The 12991-nt window shown below is 26.9% G+C and overlaps 1 long non-coding RNA gene across 1 annotated transcript; it reads left to right on the top strand.

Annotated features, from left to right (window-relative positions):
• The first annotated feature begins 770 nt into the window (after window positions 1–770).
• LOC149056149 (uncharacterized) lies at window positions 771–6650 on the top strand. Its single transcript, XR_016191649.1, has 4 exons — window positions 771–1198; window positions 2009–2101; window positions 4419–4523; window positions 4606–6650. It is a non-coding gene; the product is annotated as an uncharacterized LOC149056149 (long non-coding RNA).
• The last annotated feature ends 6341 nt before the right edge of the window (window positions 6651–12991 follow it).

Genomic DNA, 12991 nt, shown 5'->3' on the forward strand with positions numbered 1-12991 from the left:
TAGCGAGAATGCCGAGACGAGAGAACGAGCTCGCGCCGGTCGCCAAAGAACAAACAAAACAACAATATTAATAATAATACACAATCGCCGTGTGCGACGTAAAAATGAAACGAATACAACGCAAAAACTAATCATACAACAATTTAATAATTCAAACAAGAGCCCGCGCGGCGATGGTGGCCATCGCGGCCGCCACAATATTATATATAACTGTAATCTTAACTTAATATTATCTTCAGTTTTCATCACGGACTAAGATATCTTAGTATTCTTAGTCCGTGATTTAGATAGGTATACGAATGTATCACGAATTAAAAAATAAAAATGATACCATAACAATTGTCAATTATGTCTAAATACACAAAACTTGTTTTATTTCAAAACCAATAACTTTAATATGTTTTATGTGATTTTTAATTTTAATTTTAATGTAATTAAACTTATTCATTAACCTATTATTTAACCTATGTTTATACTTTATCATGACAAATAAATTCTTATTTGTCATGTACTTTATTGTTATCTATTGACAAAATGACAACATAGACCTCATGCTAGACTTAACCTAAGTCTATGATTGACAAATGACAATAACAAAATTGAAAATATCATTATTAATATTTGTTATACTATATTTATTTATCTATTATTATATTATTATAAGTTTTTGACATAGTGCACTATTGCAGATCACTCATTTTATATTAATTTGTATTTATACCGAACAATTATTATTTTCTTATATCAATATTATTGTCATCATTAAAAATTATTAATTATCTATGGTTCTATGCCCTATCTGATTGTTGATTGTCGAATGGTAATATTAATGGGCTGACATATTTTAAAATTTCGCGCGCCGTGACGTCATGCTTTAAAATTTTGCTACCCGGCAACCACTATTTAACCACTGTGGTAACATGAGTTCTCTTCGACCACAGAACACTCCGTGACTCCGTCGCTCCGTGTATAAGGCATAGGGATCAGGGATGGCCGATGACTCATCCATTTCTTTATTAGTTTATTATATTATCTATGAGTCTATGACTAAGATCGGTAGTCTACAACACTGAACACACTGTCTACACACTCTACACTGACATGCCAAGTCACACGATGTATTCAATTTCATGCAGTTTCTGCTCAGAAAAATTCATTTGAAAAGATAACCTCATCAGACATATCAAGGAAAAACATCGTAAGTATTTTTATTTTTTACAATACCTACACAGTTTTATTAGATGTAATAATCATAACTAAGGCTACGTATATCATGTTTAATTATTATAATACAACATATTATTATATACGTTATACTATCTAAAAGTAAAATATGGCATAATTCTAGTTTAGCGCCCACGCGAATTTTTCAATTTTTTTTTCGGAAACCTATGTGTTTTACAACATAAACTTATGAGTTTAGAACGATGGTGCAAAAATTAATTGGCGGAAACCATTATTTTGGAAGTTATAGCTTTCCAAAGTTTGCAATTTTACGTTTATACGCTTGCGCAAAACGCTATATTTTTCGCGCTTATAACGAATTTTTCAATTTTTTTTTTTTTCAAATCCTAGTTAAATCAACATTGTTATTACCTTTTTTCGTCAAATGCATTTTGGTTAAGGATTTCTCATTGTCCCTGTGACCTACTTAAGGTGGTGTTGCACAGCAAGTTGAGGGATATTTTCGTTTTGTGGAGCGGAAAGACGGCGTCGAGGAGCGTAGCGACGAGTGCCGCTAGCAAGACATCACTGCCCATACTATGACATAAACGTAAACGTTAAATTGCAAACTTTGGAAGGCTATAACTTCCAAAATAATGGTTTCCGCCAATTAATTTTCGCACCATCGTTCTAAACTCATTATAACGCATAGGTTTCCAAAAAAAAAAATTGAAAAATTCGCGTGGGCGCTAAACTAGAAATGTTCCTAAAATATAATAAAGGTGTTACAAATAGTGTAAGATATTTTTTCAAGTATCTAATTATAATTATATAATATTTTCAGGTTCTAATATTGTAATCAAACAACAACCAACCATAACCAAGCGAGAAATTCAAGATTTTTTTACGCCGGCTGAAAACATTTATGATTATAATGGTAAATATCTCGTTCATAACTATACATTACTTATAATACTTAATAAAAATACAACAATTCATGTAGGAATATAACTTTATCGATGAATTATTAAAAAGTAAAAACATTGCTTTATTCTGAAATTTTTAAAATAAAACTAAAATTTTGTAGTCACAAAACCATACCTTATCAAATATAATCGTCTTAATGAAAACACATTTAAACATATGGAAACATTGTATACATTTTTAATAAAAAATGGTAAGAATATCTGAAGTTGTATAAAATCATGGTAAAATATCATAATTTAAATAAAAAACTGTAAAAATATCATAGTTATACACTTTAAGAATATACATCAATAATAATAATTTTATTTTTGTTGTGTGAATGTGTTTAGCTCACGTTAGACGTTTGTCGAAAATTAGACCTAGATATTTGGTTGGTTGTGTCAGAATTTTGTATAGGTTTGTTGTTTTTATGTAGTTGGGGAGGTTAGCTGTGGCGGAGAGCAAAGGTAGTGTGTACAGATTTAATTTCGTTCATTTTGACGCGCCAGAGAGAGTACCAGTGTGATAGGTCATTCAGGTGATTTTGGAGAGAAGTTGAAACTAAGCAAATCTATATATATATAAAAATGTATAACAATTCATCAATTGAGAAAGGCTGAACCGATTTCGCTCACTCTTTTTTTGTTTGGGTCATAATTGCCAGGAAAAGGTTCTTACGGATGAAAAAATTGAGAAAGTTATCGGGTTAGAGAAATATGATAAGGGTGTGATGAAATTAAAGTGGCGTCATCTGCCCAGTAAAAAATAAAATAAATAATATTAATATTTTTTGGTAGTCAAAGGCAACCCTTTAAACAAACAAGTGCTCTCGACAGCAGCTGGATTTATTTTTAGGATGGAAATTTTTGTTTATTTATAAATGGTTGCTTTAGTGATGGTTATTATTGTTCTGTGTTATTAGTGATGGTTATATATATAATATTTATCTGTTAGTCCTATATACATTCTTAAACAGCTGCACGGATTGCGACAAAATTTGGTACAGAATTTTATTTGACATATGGGCAGAAGATATGCTAAGTTAGAAAAAGTTATGCCTAAATATCATTGAATTGAATATTAAATAATTGTCAACATTATATTGAAAAACGAAGAAAATTACATAATGATAAACGAAATTGAATATCGTTGTAAGATTATAATATATTTTAACCACTACCTATCATTATGTATAAAAATATACTGCTAGCATCATCACATGAAATGAATTTAACACACAATATGAACTATGGACCATAAAAGAGATAGGATTTTTAACGGGCTACGAAGTGCACGGGTTCAGCTAATATAATATAAAATAAAAATACCTTATTTTTTAATGAATATATTTCCACATTTAACGTTATTTCTAATAAAAACATAGATCTATATATTATCTAAAAATCTTAATAACATTATTTAAAAAATACACAATCCAGACAAAAACATAAGTAAATATATAAAACTTTATCTTCAATTCATAAACCTGTCTTCTCATATCAGTCATGTAATGCATATTATAATCTTGAAGTTTTATGAAACATACTAACTATATATACAGGGTGATTTTTTTTATCGAAGAACACTCATTATTTAAAAAAGTATTGACTTTTTTCAAAATATTTTTTCACTTAGTATTTTTAGTAATTTAGTAATTTTTTTTCTATAGTATGTAATATGTATATATATTTGGCAATGTTAGAATTTTGTTCACTGATTTTTTGTTTTGTTTTTGATTTTTGTGCTTTGAACATGTTATAATATGGTATTATGGTGAATTTATTACAATCTGATTTTCAAGAAAACTTGTAAGTCATATACAGGGTGATTCTTTTATCATTGAACACTCATTATTTCAAAAATTATTAATGTTTTTGAAAATATTATCTTACATAGTTTCAAGTTGTTAAAAAACCAATGTTTTTATTAAAAAATTATATTTTTAAATATTTTTTATCCTTATAATTTTTTTACTTTTTTGAATGACAACATAGAGTTTTAATTTCATATTCCAAAACAAAATATTTTTCTAAGTATTTTGATTCATAAAAATCGAATTTAGGACGAGTAGTTTATGAGTTATAAGTATTTAAAGTTTAGACAAGCGGAGTAGTGGACAAACATTTAGCGGGGTACCACTCCCGGGTAGGGTAACCCATACCACTCCACTCTGCCAATCTAAGCTTTAAATACTTGAAAACACTAACAATACTTAAACACAAATGTTATATTATTTTTATTTTTGTTAATAATTTGTAATAAATATTTATTTATTTTTTTTTTTTTAGGTTTTGCAGTTCTATATATAAGTAAGTCATTGATGTACGAGTATTATTATGGTACTATGAAGAGTCATTTCGGAGACATAATCAACCTCATGTATACAGATACAGGTAAATTATAATTTTTGTTCACATTTTTCTATTACAAACATTATAATAGATTATTTATGTTTATGGTTATTTTTATTTTTAGATTCATTGATATATCATAATAAGACTGACTTTTATAAAGATTTGAATATATGCTATATAGCTGAACAAAAAAAGATTCCCAGGTTGTTTTCCAATGAGACGAAAGGATAACCAATTACTGAATTTATAGCCCTCAATCAAAATCATATGCTTACATTTTGAACAACAAGGAGAAAATTAAGGCAAAAGGCGTTTGAGGGCATATGACTTTCAGAGATTATTCGGATTGCTTGTTCACTGATGAAAAAAAAGATAACTCTAAACTGTTTAATAAGGAAAATGTATCCATCAGATAGTTCAACCATAGGATACAAACAATCAAATCCAAAAAACTATGTTTCAATCGAGAAGATGATAAGCGGATAGTACAAACTGATAAAATACATACCATGATGTAGAGAAGATAAGGCGACACCACTTGTACATATTCCGGTCGCAAATTTTCTCGGCAGTATGGTAGGTAATGCCACAATTCGCCTGAAGGCCGGTTTTTATATTGTTATTACATAAATTTTAATGTAAAATTATATACATTTTTGTCGTTTTCGTTAGTCGATACTATTAGTTAAAAATTTAGGATATTAACCTAGTAAGAATTATTTGTTAGTAATTATTCTATTCAATTATGTACAATTTTATATAGATTTTATGAAGGAAGTTTTATTTTAAAAGTATTATATTTTAACAATTATATGTTGTATTGTTATATGAGTTTAAACTGCTTAGCGCTTGGTTTATTTTTTTGTTTTTATTTTTTCTCACATACAAAATACTTTCTGGAATGTACATCAAATATTATTATATTTTTGGTTAATGCATTTGGCATGTTCATCACACCCGTGTAATTTTATATTAAATTTGTCTGTCCTTAGCTCATCTAATATTAAAAATAATAAATTTTTTTGTTTTTTAGTTTTTGCAATAATTTTGCAAATAGCATCTTTAAGCTAATGAGCTAAAACTAATAATAATAATTATTAATTAATATACAGATACATAATATATTAAACTTATGTAAATTGTTAGCGTATTTATATTTATATATTATTTTAATATTACTTGGTAAATAATTTCATAAAGTTCTTTAGATGGTACAAGTAAATAACCAATTAGGTACCTAAATGAGAATTAAAAATAGATTATTATCAATTTATAAGTATTATTAATTATTATTATGTATATTGTATTATTATTTTAATTGATATTATATTCAATTCTCTATTGTAGATCTATCTTCTCTACATCATACTTAATATTTAATTTTTTTTTCTTATATATTATATGGGTACCTACATAAATATAATTAAGATTTTTTGTTTGGGTATTTGGGTGTACCTACTTGGGACTTAGGTTAGTAGGTAGTAGCAGTATATTTGAGCTTTTATTAGCAGTTTGAACTAGTACCAGTACCTTATACCTTGTACTAAATTGTACCTATTTACTAATTCCATTTTTGTACATATATGTATCAATTAATAAATGAATATATAAATATCATACATTTTATTTAAATCAATATATTTGTACGATATGGCTAAATACCATACATTATTACAATTTTTACATAATAATTGGTACACGATTCCAAAACAATTATGTATTTTAATAATCTATACAATATAACATAAAATATATTATATTGGCATGCACATTATTGACATTTGAATAACAATTAAAATAAATACAATTTAATTATAAATAATCTATATTACGATTCGTATAGAAGTCGGCCTTCGTGCAAATGGTAGCGCACTTTGGTGATCAATTCTGAACTACCAAACTGCCGTGATTTTTTGTGTCAATATTGTACCATTGAAAGATACGAGAGCGGTGTCGCCCTATCTTCTCTACATTGTACATCGTGATGCATACCTATGCTCATGGGCATTTTAAATTCAATTGTAAATTATATTTAAAAAAAAAAATATATATATATATATATAAATATATTATATTTGTAAATGTTTAGGTTAAGATTTTTTAATTTGTGAAATATCTGTAGATATTTAATTGTTTGTGTAATAAAGTCTTTTATCATAGTTCAAATATTTTTATTATATTATTATTATTATCGACATATTTTCCTTTCTTCACATGTATGATTGTTTAGTGTTTACATTCATTAACTTATTTGAATTAACCTATATTTTAAAGGTATGATGGAACAATAAGAATATACTGTCATAGTGTCATGGTAAATGCATGTGTTTGAAATAAAAACCTTACCATGGAATTCTGAAATGTGTATTGTTTAATATCCGTGAAATATATAATGTGTATATATATATACCGTGTGTCCCAAAAAACAGGGGCCACTTTACCACTCATTACCATGAAAATATTTTTCAATTCTGTTTGCGGGACATTAAAATAGACTAATGGATCATAAATTTCTATGACTTACAATTTTTTTAACTCATGTATCTTGCGCATGCGCAATAAAATTTACATTTTTTTTAATGGCAACCTGTAATTTGAATATCATATTCGGGTTTATCGATTTTTTTCAAGCCATTTTGATGCATCAACTTGTGTCCTAAACCCAAAATTGACTAAACTAGAGCTATGAAGAATTAAAAAAATTTAAAAATTTAATTTATTTAATTTTTTTTTTCTAACTGTAGTACGTACTTATTTTTTTTTTAAACACCATGCAACAAACAATCAAAATTATTATTATTAAATTAATTAACTATTTACTATTTATGAATTATTATCTTATTTTATTATTACACATTATGAAATTGCATATGGTCTTAATTGGCCGAGACCAAAAAAGAAGAAGAAGTGTATTTTTGTTTCCATCAGAATTACCTATAATTAAGTATCTATTAAAATAATAATGAGCATTGGTATTTCTATTTTTGTTATTTACCTACTTATACCTATTAAAATGTGGAACTTATTATAAATTTAATTTTTTAATTTTTTAAATTCTCCATAGCTCTAGTTTAGTCAATTTTGGGTTTAGGACACAAGTTGATACATCAAAATGGCTTGAAAAAAATCGATAAACCCGAATATGATATTCAAATTACAGGTTGCCATTAAAAAAAATGTAAGTTTTATTGCGCATGCGCAAGATACATGAGTTAAAAAAATTGTAAGTCATAGAAATTTATGATCCATTAGTCTAGTTTAATGTCCCGCAAACAGAATTGAAAAATATTTTCATGGTAATTAGTGGTAAAGTGGCCCCTGTTTTTTGGGACACATGGTATACACAATAGATGTACTAAAAGTAAAAATCCTGAGTTAATTGAATATAAGTTCTTTAGTATTAACTATTAATCATTAGTCAAAATTATACTAACAAAAAACATAGGTACGTAGGTTAGAAATTTCACAATTTAAATAAATATATGTCAAATTTAAATTTGATAAAAACATCTACGATTAACATAACTTTGACAAATTCGTGTGAAAATATCTTAAATTCATTGAAACATTTTCATATAATAGCTATATTGCTATTAAAAACATACACAGATAATATGATTTATTAAATACATTTATAAAATGTAAATTAATCTGCTATATAACTGAAATAGTACAAACAAATATTTCTATACTTAATAGTTCAATTGTGTTTATATTCACCCCATAATTCAGTATTGACATTATTATAATAAATATATACCTCTATATTACCTAAATCATTACTGAATACAAAACTACTAAATATATCCAAGTATCCAACACTATACACGACATATTGTAGATATTGGTGGCTGGTGTAGCCAGTGTTTTATTTTGATGAAAATATGGTTGTTGCTGGCCTTTATCCTCGTGTCCGTAGTCCATGACACGTCATCATTTAGATCCTTAATCAAAAAACCTATATCAAAATATATACACAAAACAGGATAAACAGTACCAACAGTTTTAATTTTTAAGGCATGTAAGCACGTCATTAGCGGTCGCTGCTGTAATATACCTAAGCAATGAACATTAAAAATTTGAAATAATTTGCTTATTTTTATATTGGAGGTACCTAATTTGTCTCTTATTTTTTCACATCCGTTTAGGTTTTCTTGTTAATTTAGTTTACTTAGGTATTAGTTTATTATTTATCTATTTGCAAACAGAGAATTTACAATAGGCTATCTATATTCTATTGAATACAAACAAATGATCGTTTGCTCGCCTTCTATAAGCTAAGTTTGTATTGAAGATGGCGAGTTCCTTAAGTAATATATTATTAATTAATACCTATAGGCTATAATTACCATGAACATTTAATTTTAATACAATATAAATATTACATACTATGATTAATAGGATAAAATCAAACCGAATAGATAAAAGAAAATTTTTAATTACAATATAATAATAATAGAGGAAAAAATAATTTGTATAATATATAAATAAGGCGATTAATAACAAAATAAATATAACAGTTTTTGAATAATTGATAAGATATATTATTTACTATATAATAATTTGTACATTTGAAATTAGAATAGATTTGATATGGTGAACCTACCTAAAAACATGATTATTCAGATGATTGTTGTCGTTTCTTCACTGTGATGTACCAATAAAATTGATCAGTTATTACAGCGGCCGTGCCTACGCCTCTAGTTCACTTCGCGACCATCCGTAGTGCCTATTATGTTATTTTTTTATTTTATATATACCGTCATACAGGGGCGGATTGGGGAGAAATTTCGGCCCGGGAAAATACAAAATTACCGGCCCACTTTTTTATCGCTTGTTGATTTTAACCAAAATCAATTGTTATTAATTTTATTTTAACATAACTATACATTTTTTTTTTTAGTATTTGGGAAGATATTATGCTCTATTAAGTTTTTTCTATAGTATATATATATAATATTTTATAAAAAAAAAATCTGTTTCCTTTTTATATTATTGAACTTGACGTACGTGAAGTTGGCCCCCCCACATCAACCCAGAAACTTCAAACCTCTTTAGAAAAATTGCTACTTATTTGCTAGAATTTGCTATGTAGTTTTTAGAATTTGCATGGTTTTGGTTTTCCCAGCAAAAACATTTTTCACTCGGGGGGGCCAACTTCACTGTAGCCCCCCCACATTTACTCAGAAACTTCAAACCTCTTTAGAAAAATTGCTACTTATTTGCTAGAATTTGCTATGTAGTTTTTAGAATTTGCATGGTTTTGGTTTTCCCAGCAAAAACATTTTTCACTCGGGGGGGCCAACTTCACTGTAGCCCCCCCACATTTACTCAGAAACTTCAAACCTCTTTAGAAAAATTGCTACTTATTTGCTAGAATTTGCTATGTAGTTTTTAGAATTTGCATGGTTTTGGTTTTCCCAGCAAAAACATTTTTCACTCGGGGGGGCCAACTTCACTGTAGCCCCCCCACATTAACTCAGAAACTTTAAACCTCTTTAGGAAAATTGCTACTTATTTGCTAGAATTTGCTATGTAGTTTTTAGAATTTGCATGGTTTTGGTTTTCCCAGCAAAAACATTTTTTATAAAAAAATATTTTTTTTTTATTCCTAATATATTTATATCATTTTTAAATCTCTTTAGAAAAATTGCTACTAACTTTTTATTTTTTTTTTTATTGAATAAAAACATGATGAATACGTGTTTTTTTAATTTTATTTTTTCTTATGTTTAAAAAATTATATTTATTCTCATTATTAGAATGAAAACAAAAAATAAAATATAAAATATTTTTTTCGATTCATTCTTCCATCAACAAATATAATAGAGTATCATGTTGGCCATTGGGTGTATAATAACAAAATAGTTTATTATAAAAATTAAAGTCTAATGAACTACATTATAATAAACATTATTAATTATAATCATTTATCTGTTATATATTACTTTTTTACGTCCTGAAGTTGACACCTTGAGTATGGTTGACCAAATTCAAACTTGTGCCAATAAGGTTTTGCAGATTTCATGCAACAATTTGAAACATAAGTTTTAGAATTTGTAACATTGCTTTATGTCCACAACTTTCAACATAGTTTTGGATGCCAAATTTATTGCGTCATTTTTAAGCATGTCTGTTGATGTTGGTATTGTCATAGATGGTTATAACATCAATATTAATGACTCATCAAATATTATTTTAATAATTAATAAACAACACGTCAATGAACTTGGCCCACCCACTTTACGCAATCCACTGCAAATATATGTCAAAAAATAGCGAATACTTATTACTTAGCAATTAATAGCAAGTTGGTTTTCAAAATTAGTAAGTCAAAGTGCTTGCGGAAACTATGCAACAAAATAGTTCATATTTAACTTCTAATTGCATAATTTTTTTTTTTTCGAAAATCAACGATTTATCAAATAATATTATAACACTACTATAGCCATCGACAAATCATAACGTGTAATAGCAACGGATTGTTCAGACTTCATATAATTATTTCTTATTTACTCTCTAGTAGTTACATGAAAAGTATTATATTATGTATTATTTGGTATAGGTAGATTTGTTTTATTATATAACAATAAAAATAAAATCCAAAGTAAATTTAGGTACTTTGATAAGTGCCTATTTTGTGACTAGTACCTGTCGGCTGTCACATTCTTAACTAAATTAATTTATCCCAGTAATGAACAAATACAATTTAACTATACATTATTAGTTATTAATTTATTATGTCCGTGAAGATACCCCGCCTGTGCCCCACACTAATGATTTCGGGTCGATTACTTCAAGAAAGTACATGAAAAATAATATGAGTTCTAATAATATTTCCCACTGTCTTTTAAAATATTGCTATTTTTAAATGTTTAATATAACCCGACCTTATTATGTATATCGACTATACGAACGATTAAAATGGTTTATATTTAGTATTGTTATCTTGTTATTTACATATGATTGTATCGTCGTTGATTTTACTATCGATAAAGTAAAAAACACTAGATTGTCTGTCATTCGTTTTCGTATTACGATTTCCAACGTGTGATGTTTGATGCGATTTCGTGTACCAACTTATAATATTGATTTATCACATTGTCATTTGCTTGCCGCGTTTGAAAAATGGACAACAAAATAGTAAGTTACCTTGATTGTTTATAAATTATGTACTTTTATGTTTTAATAAATCTAGAAGTAAGAAAATAATAAAGCAATAATAATTATCATAAGGTTATTACGCCGTGTCCTATGTGAATACGACAAATGTGACGAAATTACGAATAATAAAACAGTTTGTATTAGATTCTGAGCGGAGCGATGAATGTATTAATTTTACAATGATGTGTGTTTTTTTTTGTGTCTGTCATCACGTTTTGGGGCAGTAAAAGTGCTTCGATTTTTGACTTCAGTACCTCGTTCGATCAGAAAGTGAATCTAGTTGGTACTTTGGGGGGTCAAAAGTAAAAAATTCTTAATAATACTTTTCTAAATAATCGAGAAAAACAAACTAAAAATTAAGGGAAAAACGGGAAATTTTACGCACACTCATTTTTCGACAAAATCGATTTTGGTTTTTGATGTAACTTTAAAACGAATGACCATAGATACATGAAATTTTCACCGAATATTTATATAAGTATATTCTATCAAACATGCAATTTTCAAAAAATTTCGACTTAAGTTGAACTATTCATAGGCATTTGAAATTTTCGATCATTATTAGTTTTTTTAAAATTAATATCGATAAAAATTTATTTGTTAGGCAGAAAAGCTTGAACATTTAATTCAAGGCTCTAAATATATTGTTACAATAGCAGCTGAAAAATAAAAGAAATTCATTGTCACAATTTTATTTTATATGCCTTCAAAGTTTGAATTTTGACAAAATACGTAAAAATCTCGAAAATTCTCAAATTATTTTAAGGTAGAAATTCATAAAAAATTTTCTTTTTAAATCTAAGATTTAAAAATTTAATACAAGATTTCTTACAAGTTTTTCAATCTTTATCACAAATAAAAATTCCACCGGAAATTCAAATTAAATTTTTATGAGCATTTGAAATTTAAATTTTTACAACATTGGATTTTCACTGGATTTCACATTTAGTGATTTTCTTATTTTGGTGTAACTCTAAAAGACTAAAACAAATGACCGCAGATACTTGAAATTTTCACTGAATATTTATATAGGCATTTTATATATTTGATACAATTTTCAAAATATTTAGATTTGTTTTGAGCTGTTTACTGACATTTTAATTTTTCAACTTTTTTAGTTTTTTTTTCTATAAATATCGATAAAAATTTATTTGTTCGGTAGAAAAGCTTGAAAATTTAATACAAGGCTTCTAACACATTGTAACAATAGCAGTTAAAAAATATTAAAAATTCGTAGGCACGATTTTTTTTTATAAGCATTTAAAGTTAAAATTTTGACTAAATACGTAAAAATCACAAAAATTCGCAAATTATTTTAAGCTAGAAATGCATGACAAATTTTC

The sequence above is a fragment of the Diuraphis noxia genome, unplaced genomic scaffold (genome assembly GCF_037042655.1).
Source record: "Diuraphis noxia isolate RWA-SAM2 unplaced genomic scaffold, SU_Dnox_SAM2 contig0004, whole genome shotgun sequence".
Taxonomy (NCBI): domain Eukaryota; kingdom Metazoa; phylum Arthropoda; class Insecta; order Hemiptera; family Aphididae; genus Diuraphis; species Diuraphis noxia.